We start from the raw sequence: 21838 nt of genomic DNA on the forward strand, positions 1-21838 counted from the left end.
AAAGTTTATGTATTTAATTTGAGAGACAGAGAGAGAGAGAGAGAGAGAGAGAGAAAGCAGGGGAGGGGCAGAGAGAGAGGGAGAAAAAAAATCCCAAGCAGGTTCCATGCTCTCAGTGCAGAGCCCGATGTGGGGATTGAACTCATGAACCCTGAGATCATGACCTGAGTCCAAATCAAGAGTCGGATGCTTAACTGACTCAGCCACCCAAGCGCCCCAGTATGTAAAGTGGTAGATTAATGCTTGGAGCATAATAAACACTTTAATGCACATTAGTTTTTTAGCTCATCTAGTTCAAGAGGGTAAAGTGATGTCCTGGTAAAAAATTAGCCGGTAGTGCAGACAGGATTTTAACTCAGTTCTCTGATCTCTAAATAATGATTACTAAGATTGATATGATTAAAATAAATGGCTGATCACCCAGACCTGAAGAGTCAGAGTTTTAAAATGAAGGGTTATTTTGGGGAAATTGGTTTATGCATGGTTGCATGCTAATTTTCCAAAATTGGGCAAGGTATATAATGTCTCTGCCTCAGTCTGGCATGAGGTGTTATTGTAAGGAAAGTGGGATGATGTATCTATAACAGCCACATGCTGTGTGCACCTGCTCATTGCTCAGAAATCGATGATTTTATTACAATCATTATTACATAGGAGCACTGTCCAACAAACATAGAATGCAAGTCAGAAGTGCTTGCCATAAAGGGAATTTTAAATTTCCAGTAATCACATTTCAAAAGGAAAAAGAAAGAAGTTGAAATTAATTTAACAATTTAAAAAAACTAAATTATTATTAAAATAATAAATTAGGTACGTAAAATAACTTAAAAATACATTTCATGTAACCCAATGTAGCCAACTATTATCATGTTCAACATCAATATACAAATCAATAATGAGATTTATTACATGTTTCCCTACTTAGTCTTAGGAATCCAGCGTGTGTTATATGCTAGACCATATCTCAATTTGAACTACTTACCTTGCAAATGCTTAATAGGCACAAGTGATTAATGGTTACTCTATCACATAGCACAGGTATAGATAGATACTCTAAAAGACGGCATCGATTGAGGCTATAAATATTTTGGGTAGTCAAGTATAATCAGGGGTGTCTGAGGGTCATCCTGAACTTTGGGGTATTGTATACAAAACAGAGATGTGTGTGTGTGTGTGTGTGTGTGTGTGTGTGTGTGTGTGTGTGTGTGATTCCAATGATGTAACAAATAAAGACCTTTGTAAGGGTCCACTTAGAGTTAAGTGCAGTATTCTTTTTCCTAATGAACAATTATGCCTTCATTGGTCACCTTTTGAGACCTGTGTCTACTGAGGTTGCTTGCATAACGTGCCAGGAAGCTTACAACTAAGTTGAATATTCTATCGTTATAGTTCTCGTCAGCCAAAGTTTTTTCTATCTGTCCTACTCTTGGGTCCTTTTTGTTTGTTTTACCAATTTTGCCTAATTCTTCCCAAGTTATTTATTTGTTATTTCTTATTGAAAATTATGTGAAGAGAATAAATAATCTCTAAAGGAACGAGTGTATAAAGGCTCATAAGAAGCATTTGTTGGTGCCTGCTTCAGACAGATTATTGGGCTGAATGAATTATAACTGTAGGTGAGCTGGGACATGGAGTTTGGTGTTCTTATAAGAGTAATTACACCGTAAACTCTAGACTGAGAGATTTCCAGAGCCTGGAAAGGCTGAGATTATTTAGTCCAACGCTCTGAGTGCCACGGAATTTAAACAACCTTCTTAAAGGTTTCAAGATGGTTGATGGCTTTTAGATTGACCTTCTCCCAGCATATAAGCTGTTTCTATATCCATTTCAGAAAGATCCTGATAAAGGAATCTTTAAACAATCAGCTGTTTTTGGTGAGTGGGCAGCGGCATTTTGGCTGGGGCATTTTAAATCTTGACATCTGCTGGTATATTGGACACAGGGTAACATTGATTTATGTATTTTTTGCTGAGAGAAGACTGTGCTGGACCTAACTGGGCCATCCTGTGAGGGGGTCTAGGCTCTGCATCCCTGATAATAGAACCATTATTCATGTGAGATGACATTTCACTGGGAGTTTGGTCTATAATAGATCTTGGTTCTCATCAACCATACTCGATAAAACCATACAACATACTAATTGCTCAAATTATTTAATAAAAGTTGGCATTGGTTTGGGAGAAAAAGCAGACATTCTCATATTCTTATCTCAAGGCTTTTGGAGAGCAGTTTGTAAAGGCGTATCAAAAACCTTAAAAATATACACGATTACTGGACCAAAAATATAGCTTCTAGGTATTTAGTGTAAGTCAGCTTAGAGCCTCTGCTTATACACATTAACATTATACAAAGTACATTCTAAACTGGTACAGCCCCTTTGGAAAACAGTGTGGAGGTTCCTCAAANTCTGATCCTTAACAGGTCCTGGGAAGTAGGGCAAAGCCAATGATGCCGATTTTACAGATTAAGAAGCCAGGGTTTTAGCAAGTGTAGACCACTAGCTTGTGGGCCTGTAGGTAATACACCACAGAGCCCATGCTCAAATCTGCTTTAAATCCAGTACTTTGAACACTACGGTGAATATTTATGTTCTACAGTTTTTGTCCACCTCAAATATATTCTGTGGTAACACTCCCAGATAAAATACAGGACATCCATCTAAACTCAAATTTAATATCAATAATAAACAATTTTTAGTTTAAGCGTGTTCCTAAATATCACATGGATGTCTGCGCACTATTTGATGCACACTCATACTGACGTTTTATTTGTTGTTTATCCGAAATTCAAACTGAACTAAATGTATTGCGTTTCTATTTCCTTAACCTGGCAGCTCTATTCTGTGGGTCCTGGGGTCCCGGGCAGAAGATAATCAAAAGAACGACAAGAAGAGTGGGAAGTACAAAGCCATTCAGCCGGTCTTGACGCAGCAGAAGTCAATGTGAGTTGTCTTAAGATTGGAGAGACTGCATGTAGAAAACCACTTGCCAAAGATGGAGTCTTTATCTAGACAGAATAACCATGAACATCTTACATTGTGTGGTCACGAAAAATAAATTCCAGTCTCTCCAGGAGGGAATATTTAAATTGTTCAAGAGTTAGGCAGTGGGGCCAAATAAGTAGACAAGAAAATCTATTGGATCTTATATAAAATATTATGAAGGAAAAACAGAGTTAAATAGCTGATGGAGAGAAAACATGTTTATGGCGGTATACAGGCATGAATGACCCTAATACATGACAATGAGTTTGTTTGTTGTGCATGTAATTGAAGGGAGGGGTGGAGGATGAAGACAAGTAGGAGGTGAGTCAATACTATTGCTGTCGTTTTTTAAAGAAATAAACACAGTATAAATATAGTGTAGTCAGGTTTCTCGGAAACAAATCGAATATATATTCAGGGGCTTTATTGGGAACACACAATGAGGGAGTAAGGAAAGGCGGGGGGTGGGCAGAGGAAAGGGCTCAATCTCAATGCACTTAACACAGAGAACTCAGCCAAGAGCTGGGGTGGATCTGGGAACAGATGACCCTTCAGGGTAGCTCCAATTTGAAGCAAGGGTTCTGAGTTTTGCAACTCTGCATAGACCTGTCATTGGATGAGGGCTGCCCCCAGGGAGGGGAGGCAGATCCTTCTGGCTGAAGGTAATTCCTAGAGAAGGGCAAAGTGAGCACCTCCTTCGGGGACACTCTTGGCAGCTGGGGGGATGAGTGCCTCGGTCCCAAAGGAAATCAGGGTGCCAAATGCATGATATCTGCTACCATCTGCCCCTTGCTCTGCTTAGATCTGCCTCCTTCGTGTGCTAAGTTCATCCCATCTGAGGCCATCTTCTCCTGGATCCCGGATGGAGTCTTTTCCTGAGGAAACTTATAAGAGAAGATTAACAGGATGATCTACAACCCCACTCGCAGAGCTGCTCTTAGGGCTGTATCTGAATCACATTTGTCTGGTTTCCCAGATTCCCTTAACCTTTAGCTGGCACCTATGCTGGTTTAGATGTCTTACCTGATCGGTAACACAGATCCTCATCTCTTTGGGATCTGAGCCCTAGATCATCATGTTCTTTTCAGGGGGTGGCTTCAGTACTTGCTTCCTTTGTTAAGGCTGGGCAGGGGAGTGTCAAGTGATGTTCTGTGGACCTCTCAAGGGTCAAACTCATTCTCCTGCAGACCCACTGTGCGGCAGGAGGGGGTCTGTTACATACAATCCCAGCTGATGACCCCTCCCAGGATAGTGAGTTCTTCCTTGCTTGCTGGTGTCTTGGCGAAAGAAGTGACAAGATGGCAGCCATGGCCTAAAGTTCAGGGGGACATTGGCAATGTCTCCTGGTGGGGGCTTTGGTTGTAAGACGTGACTTGAGCAAATGGGTGACTGATCTGTAGGATGGACTCCCATTGAATATGGCCAGCTCTCAAAGTGTGATGACCCAGGAAAAAGGTACACCTTGTAACATCCACACTGGTGCGGAAATATTTGGAGGCAAGTACTTGACTTCTTACTTATTTATTTATTTATTTATTTATTTTTAAATATTTTTAATTATTTCTAGGAAAGAGAGAGAGAGACAGCGTGAGCAGGGGAGGGTCAGAGAGAGAAGGAGATACAGACTCTGAAATAGGCTCCAGCCTCTGAGCTGGCAGTCAGCACAGAGCCCGATGCGGGGCTCGAACCCACAAACCGTGAGATCATGACCTAAGCGAAAGTCAGACGCTTAACCGACTAAGCCACCCAGGCGCCCCTTCTTACTCATTTATTTTGGATTGGAAAATGTGGAACAACTGAACACTATAAAAGGTTTCAAACCTTTGAGAATGGCTGACAAGAATAGACAAGGGACTCTGGACATCAGCCAAAGAAGCCACGATTCAGAGAAGTTTCCAAGTCTAAGACAACAACGGAAATGTAATCAGAAAATCATGACAGATATGAACTGGGCAACATTTGTGGACAATCTGGACAAACCTGCCCGACCTTGTAGCTGAACGGACTGAATGCATCCCCCCTGAAACTCATATGTTGACATTTGAACCCCCAATATGATGGCATCAGAGGATGGGGCCTTTGGCAGGCAAGTAGGCCATGAGGATGGAGGCCTCACTAATGGGATTAGTGCCCTTAGGTTGTTTTTTTTTTTAAGTTTATTTATTTATTTAGAGAGAGAGGGAGAGAAAGCAGGGAAGGGGCAGAAGGAGGGAGAGGCAGAATCACAAGCTGTCAGTACAGAGCCCGATGTGAGGCTCGAACTCACAAACTGTGAGATCATGACAGTTTGTGATGGAGAGTTTGTGATGGACAGCTGAGATGGAGAGTTGGACACCTAACCGACTAAGCCACCCAGGTGCCCCAAGGATTACTGCCCTCATAAAAGCGACCCCAGAGCACTCCCTCACCCTTTCTACCATGTAAGGATGGAAGAGAAGGTGGTATTCTGCAACCTGAAGACAAGATTCCCTAGAACCTGGTCGTGTTGGCAGCCTGACCTTAGACATCCCCCCTCCACAACTGTGAGAGATAGGTTTCTGTTATTTCCATACCATAGTACCAATCTATAGGATTTCGTTACAGCTTCCTGAACTAAGAGCAAAGGCTTTGAACTCAAACAGGTCTAAGTACGAACCTCAGCTCTGCCATCACCCAGTTCTCCGACTTTCTCAGAGACCCAGTTTCCCCTGGATAAAAGGACTATAAATATAGCATTACACTTGTTTACTGGACAATGAAGTTTAGAGAGAAAGCATGTATAATACATAGCCTAGCATCTGGCACATTCCTGCCTCACAAAAACCAGGCCACTGTCCACTGAATTACGCAGTCAGCCTTCAAGACAAGCACTTTAGAACAGACAAAGGAAATCCGATGAAGAGATTAGAGGAGACAGAAAAAAGAGCAAAGGGAGATCAAGGCATCTCTAAGTGACCAGTCTTATTTTATCCTTAAATATGTTTGACATAAAAAATGGCGGATTAAAAGATGCAAGAGCTCCAACCCAAAGCTCGTAAACATGCGGGTCACAGTGAAATCACGGGCACTCTGTCATGAAGCTGCTGCTGATGTGGAGGTGAAGAGAAAATACGAGCTTTATTAGTGAAGGCATCACACATAAGTGAAGCGTGCGGTGTACATTGGACTTTATTGAAATGCAAGTTCAATGTGATGCAATAGTGTGCTTTTTATGGCTGTTCATTTAACACTGGGAAAGATTAGAAAGAGCTACCATCTTTCATTCTTTGGACCAAAACAATCCATTGTTAGAAGGAAAGACCAGGGGCGCCTGGGTGGCTTAGTCGGTTAAGCGTCCGACTTTCGCTTAGGTCATGATCTCGCGGTTCGTGGGTTCGAGCCCCGCGTCGGGCTCTGTGCTGACTGCCAGCTCAGAGTCTGGAGCCTGTTTCGGAGTCTGTGTCTCCCTCTCTCTCTAAACCTCCCCTGTTCACGCTGTGTCTCTCTCTCTCCTAGAAATAAAGTTTTTAAAAAATCTAAAAAAAAAAAAAAGGAAAGACCAAAGACCCAATTCAGCATCTTAGCTCATTTATTATTTTTCTTTTTATCTTATTTTTTAAAAAAATTTACAATTTTATTTAAATTCAAGTTAGTTAACATATAGTTTAATAGGGATTTCAGGAGTAGAATTTAGTGACTTATCACCTAACCTGCAACACCCAGTGCTCATTCTAACAAGCGCCCTCCTTAATGCCCATCACCTATTTAGCCCATCTCCCCACCCAACATGCCTCCATCAACCCTCAGTTTGTTCTCTGTATTTAAGAATCTCCTCTGGTTTGTATCCCTCTCTGTTTTTGTTTTATTTTTCCTTCCCATCCTCTATATTCATCTATTTTGTTTCCTAAATTCCACACATGAGTGAAATAATATGCTATTTATCTTTCTCTGACTGACTTATTTCACTTAGCATGGTATATTTTAATTCCATCCATGTTGTTGCAAATGGCAAGATTTCATTATTCTGATCACCGAATAATATTCCACTGTGTGTGTGTGTGTGTGTGTGTGTGTGTGTGTGTGTACACATACCACATCTTCTTTATCCTTTCTTTGGTCAATTGATATCTGGACTCTTCAGAATCTGGCTATGGTTGACAGTGCTGCTATAAACATTAGGATGCATGTGCCCCTTTGAATCAGCATTTTTGTTACCTTTGGATAAATACCTAGTAGTGCATTACTGGGTCGTAGGGTAGCTCAATTTTTAATTTTTTGAGGAATCTCCATACTGTTTTCCAGAATGGCTGCACCAGTTTGGATTCCCACCAACAGTGCAAAACTTTTTATAGTAACCTTATGAAAAAGGCACGTTCCCTTCAATTTAAGGTGGAGGAGGGGAACTTAAGACTTAGACAAGAGAAGTAAGATTTCAACATCACACAGCTGGGCTATGGCAGAATTAGGAGTTGAACTTCCCAAGTCCATGTCATTTCCACTCTTCTGTGTTCTTTCGTTCCACGCTTATGCATTTGCTCTGTGATAATTTGTGTTTATAAAGTATTTAAGAAATGAATATTTTCACAGCGATCCTTGGAATATTTATGATGTAGATGTGGGCAAAGCAGTTAATATGCACAAAATAACCTGAACTAAAAAAACAACCTGCAGGTCACATGCCTCAAATGACAATCAGGCAACAACCGTGGGAAAACAACACAACGTTGTTTTCCGTATGAGACCTCCCCCATCCCCATCTTGTTCCGAGTTATCATTCTTAACTGTGAAAGCTGACAGTTTCTGTTCCCCACCTAAGCTCTTCTTAAACTATTTTCCCAAAATACTCTCACATTTCTTTTTGTGAATAGTTCCTAGTTTAAATTAGTTGCTTATTTTCATGGACAATTCCATTGTATAGTTGCCACTGTTTGTTTTTTAATCATTCCCATGTTATTTTCATTCTTATTCCAGCCTTCTTTATTTTTTCCTTCTGTTATTTACTCTTCCGATGACTGTTTTTTCTTGAAAGAGAGAGCATGTATAGGAGAGGCAGAGACAGAGGGAAAGAGAGAATCCCAAGCAGGCTCTGAGCTGTCAGCACAGAGCCCAATGTGGGGCTTGATCCCACAAACTGTGAGATCATGATCTGAGGATAAACCAAGAGCTGGACACTTAACCAACTGAGCTACCCGGGCACCCCTCTCCTGATGATTTTTAATGGCACTACCAAATACATTTAAATAGAAAAATTCCATAAGCACAATTATTTGGAAAGACGTCTGATTATAGACGCTTGCCGTCTTTATCTCTGAACTTTCTAGTTATTTAATGCTTTCTATGTGTCAGGATCTAGTAAAGATGAAGAGGTTTCTGTGTTCTGGGGGCACATAGTATAGACACTGGAGTGGAGAAGACATGCTTCAAACACCCACAATATAATATAACAAGGGCTTTAGTCAAGGTGAGCTCCAAACATGGAAGGAACACTCAGTGTTCAATTGGTTCTACGAGGGAAAGCTAGGAAATACATTCCTGAAAAAGTGATGTGTGAGCAGAGTCTTAAAGGTGAGGTAGGACTTTTCATGAGAGAGAAGTTGAGGGAGAACTCTCCAGGCTGTACTGTGTGCTTGGGGATTGTCTTGGTCAGAGTACATTCAATGTATAATGTGTAGGCAGTGCATTCTGAAAACGGTCACAGGTGGGAGAAAGGTGCACAGGCAAGATCTATCAGTGATGCTTTTGTGGTGGGGGTGGCCCTTGTCCTGAGCCTTGAAAGTTACAGAATGAGGCTGGACTCCCAGAAGCACTGGAGGAGGGCAGGGCATGCCCAGTGGAGAGGAAATTTAAGTGTTCATTTCCCCCTCTAATTCCCGAGACGACAACTGGTTTTATCCTAGGGGCAGGAGACCCCAACATGCATGAGGCCACAGTCTATCTTTGAGAAAGAGGCTGTCTATTAGATTTGGGAGAGTGTGGGCCAGGAGTCATTGAACCTAAACTTGAATTCTGCTACCAACACGGGGGAGCTTTGGGAGTGTCCTTACCAGTACAACTGAGTTCATAGTATGCAAGCTGCAGACTGGCTGTAAAGATCAGATATACTATATCAATGTGCTTTGAATACAAAGCACAGAGCAGGTGCTAAATCACTGGTAGGTATTACTGTAGTTATTATTTGGGATTTCCCAATCTAGGAAAGGAGTGTGGAGGAGAATGACAAAAATGTGAAATCAGACATCTCCAGAACTCAGGTGACAGAAAGACAAGTCTTGATTACATGGGGGGGGGGAGGGGTTCTGCTAACAGTTCTGGAAGCACACACAGTGTGATGTCAGCAGGGATCCTGATGGCCAACTCAAGCAACTGGCCATCTACTTTCCAGGTGAAGGTATGAGGCACAGAAAGGGGAATTACCCATTCACGTATGTCAATGTTCTGTTCCTTCCAGTGATTGACAGAGGATATTGCTGTCTAGTAAAAAAAAAAAAATACAGATAGGATGTGTTTGAGTGTACGTGATGGAAAGTCAAACGCCAGGCAACTGTTGAGTGAAGGCAGAATAAAGGGCAATTTGCGACACATCAGCCGTAGTTTTCGGAGATTAAAAAGTACTGACTTACCGCCAGGAAGACAACCTAAAAGGACAAAAATACTAGCTTTTAACCTGTTCCATGAGTCCCGGGGAGGGGATAAGAGGAGCAAATGGGATACTCGAGCAGCCTGATTGGGACTCCCGGTTCAGTCCCCGCTCTGCCTTCTCCCTGCAGACATCTCCATGGCCATCTGACCCCCTCTAGGAAGGCAAACTGGGCCGGTGCACTTCGTCTGACTGGGTGCTTCGGGACTGTACAGGAAATGGGTCTCTGTCCCAGAATCAGACACAGAACACGACAAGCAGAAAAAAACAAGCTTAAAAAGGTGGTTTGCTCATACTGTTCTTTTTTTAAAGGCTGGTTCTCTTATAACCCAGGGATCCTCTGATTCTTATTCTGAGGGAGGAGGAAGTTCTGGAAAAGGCCACAAATACCTATTGCACTCTGCCATGGGAGATCTCACTCCTCAGATAGAGAAGGCCTTGCTACCTCTTTGTTTACTCCCCCTGCTTTTACCCGGGTGTTTGCAGAGGCCCCAGGAGCAACCCCCTCGGGCACACACACAGCCAGACGTTCAACCTCACAATGATGTTATCTGCCTCAAGCCCTGCGTCTGCACAATGGACCCTGTGTGATCTTGAGACGTGAACCCCCCGGTGCTGTTTGCCAAGGGGCTGGGGGCAGCGTGCTTGCTTTGTGAAACTGGGGTCAAGGTGAAGTCAGAAAGCTCAGGATAGACCGGACCCTTCTCTGCAACATGGCCGTAGATCGAACCCAGTTCCTGGAGCCTGCGTGGCCACATGTGACAGCTCTTATCAGTCTGACACCGGTGATCAAATATACTTGTCCTTTTCAAAGTAAAACTACTTTATTGCTAGAGTGAGAAATGAACTTACTTATTTTTGTTTGTAGTTTTGATTTTTGTTTGGCTTAGGGCAGCATAATCCAGACAACGCCCTGGAATGCCGGAGGCTGGAACCGCAGGTGGGAGGTGCTGCTCCGTGACGCCTGATATTAGAGTCCAGGGACGCTAGACACATTTTGACCCCTGCTGTTGCTTTCTAAGATGTGGCTTTCTCTGGTTAGGTGCCCTGTTCCAGACTGGAGATGATTTGCAATCTGCAAAAGTACAGTTTACATTAAATGAAGTCATTATACTACTTTGCTTTTTTCCAAATATATGGGTTTCTTTTCTTTTTCCTTCCCTTCCCTTCCCTTCCCTTCCCTTCCCTTCCTTTCCCTTCNCCTCCTCTCCTCTCCCCTCCTCTCCCTTCCTCTCCTTTCCCCTCTTCTCTCTTCTCCTCCTTTCCCTTCCTCTCTTTATTACATGCTCATTCCTGGATGAAAGTTTCAGCAGGTCTAGAATTCTACTATAGGCCAACAGTTATGTCCCCTCAAAGCATGGATGGTACAATGTTATTGCTGACTGCTTTCTGTGGTTGCTGTTAAAGAAGCTTCTGCTGGTCAGAGATACATTCTTTCTCAGCTAGTCTGTGTTGTTCTTCCTGGTCCCTTCCAACACCTCTTCTTTATCTTTAGTTACTGCTCTTTCCACTAAGATGTCAAGACTTAGATGTACTTTTATGTATCCTATACATAACCCATTGTTACTCTCAATATGAACATTGGTGCTTTTCTACAATTCTGGGAAGTTCTCAGACATTAGCATATCTTGCCTCTCCCCATTTTCTTGCTGATGGACACATGTTGGGACATCACCATCCACCTAATTCCATCTCTTTTGTTCTCTCTGCTGCATTAAGTGTATTTTCCTTAAATCTATTTTTCGTTACCTGGTTCTCTCTCGAGAGCTGGTTGCATTAAAGTTGCCGTTTAACTTGTCCAACAAGTTTTCAATTTCAGCAGCTGTGTTGTTCATTTATGGAAGTTCTCTGTCTGTTTGTTCACGGTGTTCTGGTCTAATGTTTCCAATTTCTTCTTTTATGTCTGTCATCACTCAGAACATATTTATAGGCTCATTTTATGTGGCTACTATTTGAAATGCTTGGCATTCTAAACTAATTTGTTCTGTCTTCCGACATTGCTCATCGCTTGTTGGCCTGTAAATTGGGGAAGTTTGGTAAAGGGTTAAGAGGACACGCTGACATCCGAACACATGGGTTTGGATTTCGACTTTGATGTTTGGTAGCTGAGTGATCTTGAACTAGTTACACGAACTCTTTATTGCCTGACTTTCCTCAAGTGTAAAATGAACAGATTAATAGAACCTGTCCTATGCATTAATGCCATCTTTAAAATGATTAGAAAGAGTCTGGTACATAAGAATTGCTCAGAAATGTTAGTTCTACCACCACCACCACCATCATCATCATCATCATCATCATCTATAGGTTTGTGAACTCATCTTCAGCGGGGCTTTGTCTTTCTGGACTGTGAATGCTGGTGTGGTAGGGCCTTCCTATATGGTGGCTTTCAGTTTATTTCTCTCGGGCATCTCAGAAGGTCCTCCTGTGTGGACTCCTGTTCATGTGTGGGACGTTGTGTTACAGAACCAAGGGACAGTATGAATTGAACTCCCAAACCTGAGGGTCAGCAGGCTTCTATTAGGGTTTGAGGAGGCCCAATAAAGAGTCACAATAAATAGGAACAGTAAATATATTAAACAGGTGTAGTGTCTAGTCATAAAGACGGCAGGCCCTGCCTCTAAAACAAACAGCATGAACAAGCTGAGGGAAATTCTTTCTGTGGCTTGGCAGATCCCAAAAAGCAGAGAAGGAAAGGAAAACGTGGAAGTAAAACATGCCCAATTCATATGCCAAACTCCCAGTTGATAAGATGCTCTTTCTTCCTGCTCTGGAAATATGAGGGATCAGGAGACTGGCACTAGAGGGAGCCCCTCCGGGGGTGCCTGGGTGGCTCAGTCAGTTGGGTTGGCCGTATGACACTCGGTTTTGGCTCCAGGCATGATCCCGTGGGGTCAAACCCTGCGGCAGGCTCTGTGCTGAGCATGGAGCCTGCGGCCTAAGAACGGATGTTAGACACCAGTTGGAGATATACTAGTTGAACAACCCCACCTTCCTTTCTTGAAAGGTCAGCCGCACATTTAAAGGAATATTTGTGGGGCGCCTGGGTGGCTTAGTCGGTTAAGCGTCCGACTTCAGCTCAGGTCATGACCTCACGGTTCGTGGGTTCGAGTCCCATGTCTGGCTCAGCTCAGACCCTGGAGCCTGCTTTGGATTCTGTGTCTCCCTCCTCAGCTTGCACTCTGTGTCTCTTTCTCTTTCAAACAATAAATGAACATTAAAATTTTTATAAAAATAAAGGAATATTTGTTATTTCCACTAGTATCTTTAGACATCTTCAAACAGAGTAATTTAATCTATGCTGCTATGTTATTGGAAGCTAGCAGCCCCTCTGAGATGCTCTGCACGTGAAAGCCCGCCTGCTCCACAAATGGTTCTTAGCCACACACTTGCTCATTTTTCTCTTTCCTTTCATCTGTTGGTCTCACCACATACCTTTCTGTCTTTCTGTATGTCACTGCCTTGCTGTTACTCCCTGTCTCTTCTCAATCTCTCCTTCTATTTTCTCTCTATTGGTTTCATTTTCTCACTGTTTTTGGCCTTATTACAAATATTGGTTGTACCAATATCTTATACCCAGAGTCTAGCTCAGTCCTTCACAAGAGTACAAACTCAATGAATATCTATTGAAAACGAGAACATGCTTCCCCACCTTTATGGAAAAGACAATTTGCTGGTCTGGAGCTAAGGTGAATATGTAGCCTTTATAAGAAGACACACCTACCTGATGCCACTTCCGTTACTATTTCTTCTACGATTATGACTATATTCTACCCCTTGATTACATGCATTTCATGCTTATCCCCATTCTGGGACTTCTCTACAAACTTCTAATGTATAAATTCATAAGATCCTCATAATCTTCTTACAGCAAAGATATGATCACTACTGCCCTTTTACTAATAATGAAATTAAATAACTTGTTTTAGATCCGTAATTCTCAACTGGGGAGAATTTCATTCCCTCCCTTTTTGGTTTTCACAACAGGGGTAGGAGATCCTATTGACATCCTCTGGGGAGAGCCCTGGGACCTTGCTAAGCACCCTACAATGCATAGACCAGCCATTTACAATGAAGAATTGGCCTCAAATGTCAGCAGGGAAAAGGCTGTGAAATGTTTGAACTAAATAAAGTATGCATATGCCTATATTTTAAAAAATAGCATAGCACATATCTATCATGTTTAAAACTAACTTGTCTTTCTCTCTCTCCTTCAATGGGTGAGATTTAAATTTATGTAATTGGGCCTGTATCTATCACATTAAGTCATTGAAGTCTGTATTTAATCCTGTGATACCACTCTATTTAATCCCATATTACCTTCAAAAACTTGATACCTATATCAGGGGTCAATTCACCTTACTATCTTTGTAACTAATGGAAGAAATTGAATGTTGAAAATGTATTGATTAGAAATGAAATGTTTGGGGTGGGGAAGATCCTTCTTTTTCTGGCCTTATCTATAAAATGAGGTGATTGAATCAGACAATTTTAAAATTTCAATTGTAAATTAGATAGTTAACTTTTTAAAATATTTATTTATTTTTGAGAGAGATTGAGAGAGAGAGAGAGAGGGAGACAGAGCATGAGCAGGGGAGGGGCAGAGAGAGAGGGAGACACAGAATCTGAAACAGGCTCCAGGTTCTGAGCTGTCAGCACAGAGACCTATGCGGGGCTTGAACTCACGAACCCTGAGATCATCATGACCTGAACCGAAGTTGGATGCTCAACCGACTGACCCCCCCAGGTGCCCCGTCACACCCACAAACTTCTACTCACTTTGGCAAATGAATGGGACCGTATGTCCCCTTCTGGCCAAGAGCTGCTCTGGGACCGAGGCATTCAGGAGCTAGTGTGTGGTTCTCCATCTTTTCCCACCACGAATGACAACTACAGTTGCTTTTGAGATGATAAAGCCTTCATCAGTCTGGGCCTCTAGAATTCCACTGATCAGAGATGCTGAGCGACATCTCATGTTCGTGAAAATAAACTTTTGATGTGTTAAGCTAGTGAGATTTTGGAGTTTCTTATTGAAACACGGTCTCTATTATAGCTTCTCAGTGTGTCAGTCAGCTGAGAAAGGGTTTGGTCCAGGATTTGTAAGGGGATAAAACAGTAGATACAGAGAGAGGGTGGTCAAATCATTCACCATCGTCTGTATGTTCCTACATGATTTAGTTCTTACCTCCATGTAAGAATGTAAGAATGGGCACATGTAACATGTGCCCAGTTGAATCGTGGCATATATTTTTAAACAGTGCTCATCTCTGCTAGGGCATAAGACCCACGTTTGGGATTTTATGTCAGGATGATGCCTTATTTATCCTAAGAATCATGGGTCTAATAGAGTCTGGGAGGTGGCTGTGCTCCAGGACCTTGGCTACTAGCCTGGACAGAAGACCAAATCTGGCTGCTGCTTTGGGGTCACTGTTAGAGGCTCCCTCTGCCTAGCAGCCAGGAGCACTGCCCATTGGTTGCAAAGAACCCATTACCCATTACCCATTACCCCAGCTTCTCAAGTGAGGCAGGGTGTCACCTGGTTTCTTTGCCTCTGTTCTGAGATCGCTACTGGAAATGACTCCTTCAAACACTTGAATTATTTTTATGTCGGACATGCTTGGTTACTGGTTGCAAGATGGAGGTAAGATAGTTGGGGTGCTCAAGCCTTGCACTCTGGGGACAGCGTGGGACATTTATTTGTTCATTTGTTTATGTATTTTAGAGAGAATGAGCACGAGCGAGCATGAGCAGAGGAGAGGAGCAGAGGGAGAGGGAGAGAGAGAGAGAATCTCAAGCAGGCTCCACACTCAGCGAGGAGCACAACACAGAGCTTGGTCGCTAGACACAGGGCTCGATCCCATGACCCTAAGATCGTGACCGGAGCCAAAATCAAGCATCTGATGCTCAACTAACTGAGCCACGCTGGTGCTCTCAGTTGGGGCATTTCATTTGACTCCTGAGCTGTGAGGGATATGGGCTGGGGAAATGCACTCTGGCTAATACAAATAACAGGAACCTCATATTTATTGGACAGTTTCCTTTCTCTGATAAGGATTTTTCAAAACAGCAAGACCCCGGGGGCGCCTGGGTGGCTCAATCGATTAAGCACCCGAATTTGGCTCAGGTCATGATCCCATGGTTCACGAGTTCGAGCCCCGCGTTGGGCTCTGTGCTGACAGCCCAGAGACCGGAGTCTTCTTTGGATTCTGTGTCTCCCGCTGTCTCTCTGCCCCTCCACAGTTTGCTCTCTGTCTCTGTCTCAAAAAAGAAATTAGAAACAATTTTAAAAGTTAAAAAAAAGCAAGACCCGGGAATTTAAATTCAGCAGTGGGACTTTGTGAAAATCATTTCACTTTTTCAGACCTCAGTGTCTCCATCTCAGAAATGGGCTCATAATTCTACTTTCTTCCAGAGCTGCTGTGAGTATGAGTTAACGCATGGAAACGGCTTAAAACAACCTGACATAGTTGTTCAGAGTTATTGATTTTTATTGTTATCATTTAGTCCTCCCCACAGTTCCTTGGGTGCTATCATTATTCTCACTTTGCCCGTGGAGAAACTGAGGCTGAGGTCATGAAGCTGGTATGAGAGGCAGCGAGGCTAGGAAGCTCTGTCTGACTCTGGAGCCTAGACTCTGAGCCACTAGTGGGTTGGATAGGGTCCCCTCCAAATTCATGGGGCCACAGTGGGAACAACTGACATGTCCAATGTGGTGCATACATACAGTGTACTGAATTGCAGCCCCCAGAAAGAAGACAATTCTTCAATAGGACACAACATGGGTAGACCTTGTGGGCATTCAACTAAGTGAAAGAAGGCACCCACAGAAAGACAGGTGCTGTATGATTTCACTTATAAGAGGTATTTGAAAGAGTCAAATTCATAGAATTAAAGAGTGAAAGGCTGGTTGGGGGTGGGAGGGTGCTGGGGAGAGAAGACAATGGGTAGTCACTAGTCAATGGGCATAAGATTTGCTAAGACGAATGGGCTCCAGGGGTCTGCTACAGCATTGTCAACAGTCAACAATGATGAGTTAGATACTCACAAATCTGTTAAGAGGGTAGATCCATGTGTCTGCTTACCAGCGTAAAATACATTTTTAAGAAATTCATGGAGACTCAGAATGTGACCTTATTTGGAAATTGGTCCTTTGCAGGTGTAATTTAGTTAAGATATGAGTGGTGTGTCTTCATATAAAGGACAGGGAGGCAGAGATGTACACGGGGAGAAATTCATGTAAGGAGGGAGGCAGGTGTGAAGGTGAAATATTGACAAGGCACAGGGTGCCAAGGATTGTTGTATCCACCAGAGCTGGGAGGAGTTCTTCCCTACAACCTTCAGAGGGAGTACAGCCCTGTGGACAGCTCGGTTGTGTACTTGGCCTCTAGAACTGTGAGAAATGAAATACCTGTTATTCTGAGCTACGCTATCTGTGGTTACACTCGTCATACGAAAGTAATGCAGCCACAAAGCGTCCTGCCAGACGGCTGCTGTGGGACAGCCCTGCCCCCTGGATGGGGCTTCAGTTTGGGGGTGAAAGGGGGGTGGGATTTTCTATGGAGTCTTTCCTCTACCTGCCTGGCAAAGTTCGTTTTAACTTTAGCTTGTGAAGCTTATAATGTGGGATCTTCTCACTTTTCAGTAGGAGTCAGACGTTACACATCAACATGTAGGGTTTTAAAATGCCAGCATTGCGGTGCCTTGGGTGGTTCAGTCGGTTAAGCATCTGACTGTGGCTCAGCTCATGATCTCACGTTCCGTGAGTTCGAGCCCCGCCTCATGCTCTGTGCTGACAGCTTAGAGCCTGGAGCCTTCTTCAGATTCTGTGTCTCCCTCTCTCTCTCTCTCTGTCCCTCCCCTGCTTGCAATCTGTTTCTCTCTCTTTCTCAAAAGCAAATATTAAAATTTAAAGAAAATTAAAAACAAAATGAAAAGGCCAGCCTTGCAGAAAGGGTTTGTGAAGACACCTGGAGGGGTAAACCTTTGCCTTTGAGGGTTACACACTCCTTGCACAATCTATCATCATCATCAAAATAATTCCAAACAGTATAGTGCCAAGCACTGCTAGGCACAGCAAGGGCATGATCACATTTAATCCTCATTATACTTGCTGAGGTAGCTACATGCTACCTTTATAGATAGCCCCACATTACAGATAAGAACCCTGTAACTCTGAGTATATGCAGAGGATTATGGGAAGAGGAAGAGCAGCTCAATCGGCCCAGGCACTCAGCTCACACCTTAAATATCAGTCCCCAGGGACCGGGCATCAAGGAAAGCTTTCATAAAAGAAAAAAGGCTGCAAACAGTCAAACCTTATTTGCATCTAATAGTCTCCATTCCATTAGATGGGGATGAAAATCACTCCATCCACCTTGAGTACTCTATATCTGAATGGCTGGAACTATGTAAAATCGAATTGCTGCTTTCAGCTTGAGAAGCTACAAATGAAAAGTAAAGGAAAAAAACAAGAATCAGAGGTTACTTTAGAACACAAGGCCACCAGTGCTATTTGTATGTTCCGCTAAGAAAATAATTGGTTGAAATGATGTCTGAGGGTGTTTCTGTAGCTCAGTGTAGGAAAAAGTTTTTTCATAGATGGAGAAAGAACAAAACACAATACTTTAAATCTAGGGGGAAAATTAAAACTTAGCGAGAACCTTCTAAGTGGCTGACACTACTTTATATGTATTTTCACATTGATTCTTCTGTAACCTGCAAGGTAGGCACTAAATATCCTTATTTTAGGGATGTCTGGGTTGCTTAGGTGGTTAAGCATCTGATTTCTGTTCAGGTCACGATCTCCAATTGATGAGTTTGTGCCCTGCGTCGGGCTCTGTGCTGACAGCTTGGAGCCTGGAGCCTGCTTCGGATTCTGTGTCTTCTCTGTCTCTACCCCTCCTCTGCTCACGCTCTGTCTGTCTGTCTGTCTGTCTCTCTCTCAAAAATAAACATAAAAAAATCAAAACCAAATTAAATATCCCTATTTTATAGATGATGAAAGTGGAGCTTGGAGATGCTATATGACCTGCCTAAGATCATAAAATGATCATCTCTCTCACTCTGAATGATATTTTAATCAATGTTCCAGAAAACTCCCAAAATTATTTTAATGATTTGACTTAGACTGTCTCAATCTTTCCAGCAACCGTAAGAGGCAGTTTCCACCATCCCTACTTTAGAATGGAGACATGCAGATTGTTTACATCACCATCCCGGGTAAACCGGGTGGCAGAACCGGGGTTTGAACCCAGGCGGTGATTTTTGTGTTCTGTGTCCTCTTCTCTCCAACACGCAGCATTCTGTGGGGGCAGTAGCGGCAGCAGTTTTAGCAAAAATAGTAGTAAAAAGTAATGCATAACTAGGTTAAGAAATTTAGATGGTCTGAAAGGACTTGAGAGTATTGGGTGGGAACGCGTAGGGCAGATGCTATTGGCAGAAGACTGAGAATTCATTGGTTGGGGGAGGAGGGGAAGAAGACCAGGGGTGGGAGGGAGAGAGGGTCTGGGAGAAGCCGGGAGTATGTGTGCTTTGTCATAGCTCAGAGGTGGTGGGCAGAACTTGAATACACCTAGTGTGGGGCAAACACAGCACTGGAGGAAGCTGGAGCCCAAGGTTTGGACTCACCCGGGAATTAGGAGAACATCTCTGAGACAGACCCAGACATAGAGCTGCCATGACAGTGGAGCTGGGGACCTAAAAGCAATGTCCCATGGGAGGGAAGTCCATGGGTCACTTCCGAAGTCAACCAATACATCTAGTGCTTTTAATGTAGTTTCTCATTAACCTTGTTTCCTCCTTGATAATGTTATTTCCTTGACCAGGCTCTGCTTTCTTTTAGCCAAGGACTTGGGGACGGGGAAGTGGTGAAGAAAATGCACCTATTTTCAATGACTGCTGTGCATCACCAACTCATGTACATTATGCAGTTCAGTCCTAAAACAACCAATACTGTAGAGTAAGGATAATTATCCCAATTTGGTAGATGAAGAATTAGGCTCAAAGAGGTTAAATGACTCTCCTATGATCCTTCAGCAAAATGACTCACCCCAGGGCTAGACTCACTTGCCTAAGAAGGTAAATGACTTGCACTAGAGGTTGACCGCGAGGTTAGACGACTTTCCCAAGGTCGTTCAGTTTTTGCTGGTTCCAAAGTCAGCCTTGAAATGCCTGTGCCACCTTCTCCTGACCCAGAGCCTCCCCAGGTCCTTCCGGCACCCAACACAGAGCTAAGTTCTCACCTGGTACTCAGTAAAAGTTTCTCTTGATTGTGTAGCTGACAGATGACTAAATCCAGCACCAGGATGAGTCTTCGACATTATTTTTTCCAGCTGCGTATCTAGAAGGAGCCCTAAGCTATCCTGGAAAAGAGAGATAATCAAACACCCAGCTTAATTCAGGTAATAATTTTATATCTAACGATGTTAATTATATGTGATGTCCTCCCGGCTCTCAATGTCCCACTCAACAGGTGTGCTCATTTCCTTCTTAGATGCCTGTCTGCCAGGTGTTTCCGTGGGTAATGGAGGGACCTTGAATGACAAGGTCATTCCCTGACCAGGTGTCCACAGAGGACAGAAACACGGCCCTCACTGTCCTCTCCTTTCCCTTGTGATCCAGTAGGGAAGTCTGTACTTCAATTTGTTTTCAGGAAAATGGAGACATTGAATATTTCATGAATTCATAATGAATGTACTTAAGGGAGTCTTTAAAATTCCAGCTAGAAGGAAGGACAAATCCTGGGTTTGGAGACAGACACTTCTTGGAGTCCTAGCTTTGTCTGTTCTAGATGAATCCTTGAATAGATTCTTAACCGCCACAACCTCGGTTTCTTTTCAAAATGGTATTTAAACCTTTGTTAGTTAACATACAGTGTCTTATTGATGTCAGTAGTAGAATTCAGTGATTCATCACTTACATACAACACCCAGGGCTCATCCCAACAGATGCCCTTCTTCATGCCTGTCACCCGTCTAGCCCATCCCCCACCCCCTCCCTCCATCAACCCTCAGTTTGTTCTCTGTCCTTAAGAGTCTGTCATGGTTTGTGTCTCTCTCTCTTTCCCCCCTCCCATATGTTCATCTATTTTGTTTCTTAAATTCCATACATGAGTGAAATCATATGGTATTTGTCTTTCTCTGAGTGACTTATTTTGCTTAGCATAATATACTCTAGCTCCACACACGTTAACGCAAATGGCAAGATTTCAGGTTTTTTTGACAGCCGAGTAACACTCTATTGCATATCTATGCCACATCTTCTTTATCCATTCATCAGTTCATGGACTTTTGGGCTCTTTCCATAGTTTGGCTATGGTTGATAGCGCTGCTGCAAGCATGGGGGTGCATTTACCCCTTCGAATCAGCATTTTTGTACCTTTTGTGTAAATACCTAGTAGCGCAATCACTGGCTTCTAGGATACTTCTATTTTTAACTTTTTGAGGAAACTCCATACTGTTTTCTATTTCTTTAATTGTTTTTTCCTTTAATTTTTTTAATGTTTACTTAGTTTTTGAGAAAGAGAGAGATAGAGTGCAAGCGACTGAGAGGCAGAGAGAGAGGGAGACACAGAATCTGAAGCAGGCTCCAGGCTCTGAGCTGTCAGCACAGAGGCCCAATGCGGGGCTCGTACTCGGGAACTGTGAGATCACGAAGCTTGAGAGGCGGGGTGTAGACCAGATTTCAGCGGGCTGATTTCAGCCTATGTGTGGGCATGTATTCAGTTTCTATTGCTAGGAACCAAATTACTTCCAATTTAGCGTCATAACACACGTTTATTAGCTCACAGTTTCAATAGGCTCAGGTCTGGGCACAGCTTAGCTGTGTTCTCTGTTTCAGGGTCTCAGGAGGTATTGGCAAGGGCTCCATTTTCATCTGAGGTTTGATGGGGCTGAGGTCTGTTTCCACGCTCATGGGGCCGTGGGCAGCAACCTTTTTCTTATGGGCTGTGGGACTGAGGACTTCAGCCTGTCGCTGGTGGTTGACCAGATACTCTCCTTAATCCCCAGAGGCCACCTTCCGTCCTTCCTTGAATATGTCCTGTTTGCCGCTGGAGATCTAATTTCTAACTGCACCGTGCCCCGGGAAGCTAACTGCTACCAAGTGCATCAACTGAGCTCTCTGCCTTCCAAAGTCTGGTTGAGTTTGATGAGTGGGCGTGTCAGCAGGAAATACAGAGAGGGAGTAGACTGAGTGCAGGATATTCCTCTGGGTCTCTCCTGCCAGGCCCAAGGCTCAGTTTTCTTTCTTTCTTTCTTTCT

The sequence above is a fragment of the Crocuta crocuta genome, unplaced genomic scaffold, assembly GCF_008692635.1.
Source record: "Crocuta crocuta isolate KB4526 unplaced genomic scaffold, BGI_CrCroc_1.0 scaffold119, whole genome shotgun sequence".
NCBI lineage: Eukaryota > Metazoa > Chordata > Mammalia > Carnivora > Hyaenidae > Crocuta > Crocuta crocuta.